This window comes from Ranitomeya imitator, unplaced genomic scaffold (assembly GCF_032444005.1).
Source record: "Ranitomeya imitator isolate aRanImi1 unplaced genomic scaffold, aRanImi1.pri SCAFFOLD_1570, whole genome shotgun sequence".
NCBI lineage: Eukaryota > Metazoa > Chordata > Amphibia > Anura > Dendrobatidae > Ranitomeya > Ranitomeya imitator.
The window spans coordinates 25,231-31,230 of NW_027194167.1; the positions used below are offsets into that span (position 1 = coordinate 25,231).

The 6,000-nt window shown below is 42.5% G+C and overlaps 12 non-coding genes across 12 annotated transcripts; 8 read left to right on the forward strand and 4 right to left on the reverse strand.

The window, feature by feature from the left end:
• The first annotated feature begins 29 nt into the window (after positions 1-29).
• Positions 30-115, forward strand: TRNAY-GUA (transfer RNA tyrosine (anticodon GUA)). Its single transcript is given in 2 exon segments — positions 30-66; positions 80-115. It is a non-coding gene; the product is annotated as a tRNA-Tyr (tRNA).
• Positions 116-271: 156 nt separating this feature from the next.
• Positions 272-345, reverse strand: TRNAN-GUU (transfer RNA asparagine (anticodon GUU)). Its single transcript has one exon. It is a non-coding gene; the product is annotated as a tRNA-Asn (tRNA).
• Positions 346-1,644: 1,299 nt separating this feature from the next.
• Positions 1,645-1,717, forward strand: TRNAA-AGC (transfer RNA alanine (anticodon AGC)). The gene has a single exon. It is a non-coding gene; the product is annotated as a tRNA-Ala (tRNA).
• Positions 1,718-1,813: 96 nt separating this feature from the next.
• Positions 1,814-1,899, forward strand: TRNAY-GUA (transfer RNA tyrosine (anticodon GUA)). The gene is given in 2 exon segments: positions 1,814-1,850; positions 1,864-1,899. It is a non-coding gene; the product is annotated as a tRNA-Tyr (tRNA).
• Positions 1,900-2,056: 157 nt separating this feature from the next.
• TRNAN-GUU (transfer RNA asparagine (anticodon GUU)) lies at positions 2,057-2,130 on the reverse strand. Its single transcript has one exon. It is a non-coding gene; the product is annotated as a tRNA-Asn (tRNA).
• A 537-nt stretch (positions 2,131-2,667) lies between these two features.
• TRNAG-UCC (transfer RNA glycine (anticodon UCC)) lies at positions 2,668-2,739 on the forward strand. The gene has a single exon. It is a non-coding gene; the product is annotated as a tRNA-Gly (tRNA).
• A 698-nt stretch (positions 2,740-3,437) lies between these two features.
• On the forward strand, positions 3,438-3,510 carry TRNAA-AGC (transfer RNA alanine (anticodon AGC)). Its single transcript has one exon. It is a non-coding gene; the product is annotated as a tRNA-Ala (tRNA).
• A 339-nt stretch (positions 3,511-3,849) lies between these two features.
• TRNAN-GUU (transfer RNA asparagine (anticodon GUU)) lies at positions 3,850-3,923 on the reverse strand. Its single transcript has one exon. It is a non-coding gene; the product is annotated as a tRNA-Asn (tRNA).
• Positions 3,924-4,460: 537 nt separating this feature from the next.
• On the forward strand, positions 4,461-4,532 carry TRNAG-UCC (transfer RNA glycine (anticodon UCC)). The gene has a single exon. It is a non-coding gene; the product is annotated as a tRNA-Gly (tRNA).
• A 692-nt stretch (positions 4,533-5,224) lies between these two features.
• TRNAA-AGC (transfer RNA alanine (anticodon AGC)) lies at positions 5,225-5,297 on the forward strand. The gene has a single exon. It is a non-coding gene; the product is annotated as a tRNA-Ala (tRNA).
• Positions 5,298-5,392: 95 nt separating this feature from the next.
• On the forward strand, positions 5,393-5,478 carry TRNAY-GUA (transfer RNA tyrosine (anticodon GUA)). Its single transcript is given in 2 exon segments — positions 5,393-5,429; positions 5,443-5,478. It is a non-coding gene; the product is annotated as a tRNA-Tyr (tRNA).
• Positions 5,479-5,636: 158 nt separating this feature from the next.
• TRNAN-GUU (transfer RNA asparagine (anticodon GUU)) lies at positions 5,637-5,710 on the reverse strand. The gene has a single exon. It is a non-coding gene; the product is annotated as a tRNA-Asn (tRNA).
• Positions 5,711-6,000: the final 290 nt, after the last annotated feature.

Consider the following 6,000-nt stretch of genomic DNA (forward strand, 5'->3'; position numbering starts at 1 on the left):
ATGGCCAAACCTAGTGGGCTTTCAACAATCCTTCGATAGCTCAGCTGGTAGAGCGGAGGACTGTAGCTCTAAATTAGCAATCCTTAGGTCGCTGGTTCAATTCCGGCTCGAAGGAAGTTTTGTTTATCCTATCTCATCAGAAGGTTTTTCTCCAGTTTATCTCGTGAATTCAAAACATCGTCAGCAAAATGGCTTTTACTTGAGGGAGATGCTTAGCACAAATGCAAAAACTTCTTCAACTGTAGCTTACTACTGAAGCAAAAGGGTGCAACGTCCCTGGGTGGACTCGAACCACCAACCTTTCGGTTAACAGCCGAACGCGCTAACCGATTGCGCCACAGAGACATGATTTTCACAAAAACAAACAAAACATTTGCAAAGCACCAAGAATAATTTAGTTGCCAACAGATAAGAAATGGCTGATAAATTACATGACATAGACCAGAAGGCAGGCAGTAATTAGACTTCAACTCTGAGCATCCTCCACCATAAGCAGAGTGGCGCAGCGGAAGCGTGCTGGGCCCATAACCCAGAGGTCGATGGATCGAAACCATCCTCTGCTAAACGGTTGTGTTTTATACTCTTCATCATTACATTTCATCTAAATGCCCCTGTCTACAGCAAACCCTTTTGGCTCAAAAAAAACACTGGTTAAAACCCTGAATCCCAGTTCAACTCGTGCCGCTAAAGGACCAGAAGGCCTTTACGACGTCTCAAAATTTTCTATAAACAAACCATAAAAGGTCAATGGTTCTCCTTGGGATTGTGCTACATCACAACTTTTTTCACTCTCCCCCAGTTTGATTCTCCATGTACTTAGAAAGGATTTGCTAGAACGTTTACTGTTATTGCAGAAAATGTAAAAAAAAATGCGGCGCTTACGTAAGCGTTGGTGGTATAGTGGTGAGCATAGCTGCCTTCCAAGCAGTTGACCCGGGTTCGATTCCCGGCCCACGCATGGCTTGCTTTTTCACCATTGGTGTTGCGTTTATTCTCTTTTAATGTTTTGTGTTCAAGCTCATGCTCTACTCTTTTCTTACAGTTTAGCAACCACAAAAAGGAGAAAAAAACGAAGAGAAGCGTTCTTAGCTTTTTCAACACTTCATCTAAACCATTTGCTGCTCATCAGTTATTGTTTGAAACTTAGTAGGGTTAGTCCGCAATACAAAAGCAATGCCAAGGTAAACATTGGTATTGTGCTGGTTGGTGTAGCTTCTGTCAAAGCAAACGCGTTTTGGCTCAAAAATTACTGGTCAAAACCCTGAATCCTGGATCAACTTGTGCCAAAGGACCAGAAGGCCTTCACGACCTCTCAGCAGTTTCTATAAACAAACAAAGCATAAAAGGTCAATGGTTCTCTTTTGGGATTGTGCTACATCGCAACTTTTTTCTTCAAACTATGCAAGTTTTTTTCACTGTCCCCAATTTGATTCTCCATGTACATAGAAAGGGGTTGCTAGAAAGTTGCCCAACTGTATTTGTAGGGCACCAATCACGTTGTAGACTCCTTAAATGTTCTTCCAGTATGCAAAAATGGAATCCACACTTAAAAAAAAAAAAAAAAGCTTGCAATGGCATGTGTGATTGTATATGAAAATTGTGACCTGGTGTGACGTGAAACTGACGATATGTTTGCCAGGGTTTGGGGGATTAGCTCAAGTGGTAGAGCGCTCGCTTAGCATGCGAGAGGTAGCGGGATCGATGCCCGCATTCTCCAATACTACTGCTGAATTCCTTTTTCGCTGGGTTGAATGAATCATTTTTACCACCTGCTCGTGGCACCCATGGCCAAACCTAGTGGGCTTTCAACAATCCTTCGATAGCTCAGCTGGTAGAGCGGAGGACTGTAGCTCTAAATTAGCAATCCTTAGGTCGCTGGTTCAATTCCGGCTCGAAGGAAGTTTTGTTTATCCTATCTCATCCAGAAGGTTTTTCTCCAGTTTATCTCGTGAATTCAAAACATCGTCAGCAAAATGGCTTTTACTTGAGGGAGATGCTTAGCACAAATGCAAAAACTTCTTCAACTGTAGCTTACTACTGAAGCAAAAGGGTGCAACGTCCCTGGGTGGACTCGAACCACCAACCTTTCGGTTAACAGCCGAACGCGCTAACCGATTGCGCCACAGAGACATGATTTTCAACAAAAACAAACAAACATTTGCAAAGCACCAAGAATAATTTAGTTGCCAACAGATAAGAAATGGCTGATAAATTACATGACATAGACCAGAAGGCAGGCAGTAATTAGACTTCAACTCTGAGCATCCTCCACCATAAGCAGAGTGGCGCAGCGGAAGCGTGCTGGCCCATAACCCAGAGGTCGATGGATCGAAACCATCCTCTGCTAAACGGTTGTGTTTTATACTCTTCATCATTACATTTCATCTAAATGCCCCTGTCTACAGCAAACCCTTTTGGCTCAAAAAAACACTGGTTAAAACCCTGAATCCCAGTTCAACTCGTGCCGCTAAAGGACCAGAAGGCCTTTACGACGTCTCAAAATTTTCTATAAACAACCATAAAAGGTCAATGGTTCTCCTTGGATTGTGCTACATCACAACTTTTTTCACTCTCCCCCAGTTTGATTCTCCATGTACTTAGAAAGGATTTGCTAGAACGTTTACTGTTATTGCAGAAAATGTAAAAAAAAAATGCGCGCTTACGTAAGCGTTGGTGGTATAGTGGTGAGCATAGCTGCCTTCCAAGCAGTTGACCCGGGTTCGATTCCCGGCCAACGCATGCTTGCTTTTTCACCATTGGTGTTGCGTTTATTCTCTTTTAATGTTTTGTGTTCAAGCTTCATTGCTCTACTCTTTTCTTACAGTTTAGCAACCACACAAAAAGGAGAAAAAAACGAAGAGAAGCGTTCTTAGCTTTTTCAACACTTCATCTAAACCATTTGCTGCTCATCAGTTATTGTTTGAAACTTAGTAGGTTAGTCCGCAATACAAAAGCAATGCAAGGTAAACATTGGTATTGTGCTGGTTGGTGTAGCTTCTGTCAAAAGCAAACGCGTTTTGGCTCAAAATTACTGGTCAAAACCCTGAATCCTGGATCAACTTGTGCCAAAGGACCAGAAGGCCTTCACGACCTCTCAGCAGTTTCTATAAACAAACAAAGCCATAAAAGGTCAATGGTTCTCTTTTGGATTGTGCTACATCGCAACTTTTTCTTCAAACTATGCAAGTTTTTTTCACTGTCCCCAATTTGATTCTCCATGTACATAGAAAGGGGTTGCTAGAAAGTTGCCCAACTGTATTTGTAGGGCACCAATCACGTTGTAGACTCCTTAAATGTTCTTCCAGTATGCAAAAATGGAATCCACACTTAAAAAAAAAAAAAAAAAAAAAAAAAAAAAGCTTGCAATGGCATGTGTGATTGTATATGAAAATTGTGACCTGGTGTGACGTGAAACTGACGATATGTTTGCCAGGTTTGGGGGATTAGCTCAAGTGGTAGAGCGCTCGCTTAGCATGCGAGAGGTAGCGGGATCGATGCCCGCATTCTCCAATACTACTGCTGAATTCCTTTTCGCTGGGTTGAATGAATCATTTTTACCACCTGCTCGTGGCACCCATGGGCCAAACCTAGTGGCTTTCAACAATCCTTCGATAGCTCAGCTGGTAGAGCGGAGGACTGTAGCTCTAAATTAGCAATCCTTAGGTCGCTGGTTCAATTCCCGGCTCGAAGGAAGTTTTGTTTATCCTATCTCATCCAGAAGGTTTTTCTCCAGTTTATCTCGTGAATTCAAAACATCGTCAGCAAAATGGCTTTTACTTGAGGGAGATGCTTAGCACAAATGCAAAAACTTCTTCAACTGTAGCTTACTACTGAAGCAAAAGGGTGCAACGTCCCTGGGTGGACTCGAACCACCAACCTTTCGGTTAACAGCCGAACGCGCTAACCGATTGCGCCACAGAGACATGATTTTCAACAAAAACAAACAAACATTTGCAAAGCACCAAGAATAATTTAGTTGCCAACAGATAAGAAATGGCTGATAAATTACATGACATAGACCAGAAGGCAGGCAGTAATTAGACTTCAACTCTGAGCATCCTCCACCATAAGCAGAGTGGCGCAGCGGAAGCGTGCTGGGCCCATAACCCAGAGGTCGATGATCGAAACCATCCTCTGCTAACGGTTGTGTTTTATACTCTTCATCATTACATTTCATCTAAATGCCCCTGTCTACAGCAAACCCTTTTGGCTCAAAAAAACACTGGTTAAAACCCTGAATCCCAGTTCAACTCGTGCCGCTAAAGGACCAGAAGGCCTTTACGACGTCTCAAAATTTTCTATAAACAAACCATAAAAGGTCAATGGTTCTCCTTGGGATTGTGCTACATCACAACTTTTTTCACTCTCCCCCAGTTTGATTCTCCATGTACTTAGAAAGGATTTGCTAGAACGTTTACTGTTATTGCAGAAAATGTAAAAAAAAATGCGCGCTTACGTAAGCGTTGGTGGTATAGTGGTGAGCATAGCTGCCTTCCAAGCAGTTGACCCGGGTTCGATTCCCGGCCAACGCATGGCTTGCTTTTTTCACCATTGGTGTTGCGTTTATTCTCTTTTAATGTTTTTGTGTTCAAGCTCATGCTCTACTCTTTTCTTACAGTTTAGCAACCACAAAAAGGAGAAAAAAACGAAGAGAAGCGTTCTTAGCTTTTTCAACACTTCATCTAAACCATTTGCTGCTCATCAGTTATTGTTTGAAACTTAGTAGGGTTAGTCCGCAATACAAAAGCAATGCCAAGGTAAACATTGGTATTGTGCTGGTTGGTGTAGCTTCTGTCAAAAGCAAACGCGTTTTGGCTCAAAAATTACTGGTCAAAACCCTGAATCCTGGATCAACTTGTGCCAAAGGACCAGAAGGCCTTCACGACCTCTCAGCAGTTTCTATAAACAAACAAAGCCATAAAAGGTCAATGGTTCTCTTTTGGGATTGTGCTACATCGCAACTTTTTTCTTCAAACTATGCAAGTTTTTTTTCACTGTCCCCAATTTGATTCTCCATGTACATAGAAAGGGGTTGCTAGAAAGTTGCCCAACTGTATTTGTAGGGCACCAATCACGTTGTAGACTCTTAAATGTTCTTCCAGTATGCAAAAATGGAATCCACACTTAAAAAAAAAAAAAAAAAAAGCTTGCAATGGCATGTGTGATTGTATATGAAAATTGTGACCTGGTGTGACGTGAAACTGACGATATGTTTGCCAGGTTTGGGGGATTAGCTCAAGTGGTAGAGCGCTCGCTTAGCATGCGAGAGGTAGCGGGATCGATGCCCGCATTCTCCAATACTACTGCTGAATTCCTTTTTCGCTGGGTTGAATGAATCATTTTTACACCTGCTCGTGGCACCCATGGCCAAACCTAGTGGGCTTTCAACAATCCTTCGATAGCTCAGCTGGTAGAGCGGAGGACTGTAGCTCTAAATTAGCAATCCTTAGGTCGCTGGTTCAATTCCGGCTCGAAGGAAGTTTTGTTTATCCTATCTCATCCAGAAGGTTTTTCTCCAGTTTATCTCGTGAATTCAAAACATCGTCAGCAAAAATGGCTTTTACTTGAGGGAGATGCTTAGCACAAATGCAAAAACTTCTTCAACTGTAGCTTACTACTGAAGCAAAAGGGTGCAACGTCCCTGGGTGGACTCGAACCACCAACCTTTCGGTTAACAGCCGAACGCGCTAACCGATTGCGCCACAGAGACATGATTTTCAACAAAAACAAACAAACATTTGCAAAGCACCAAGAATAATTTAGTTGCCAACAGATAAGAAATGGCTGATAAATTACATGACATAGACCAGAAGGCAGGCAGTAATTAGACTTCAACTCTGAGCATCCTCCACCATAAGCAGAGTGGCGCAGCGGAAGCGTGCTGGGCCATAACCCAGAGGTCGATGGATCGAAACCATCCTCTGCTAAACGGTTGTGTTTTATACTCTTCATCATTACATTTCATCTAAATGCCCCTGTCTACAGCAAACCCTTTTGGCT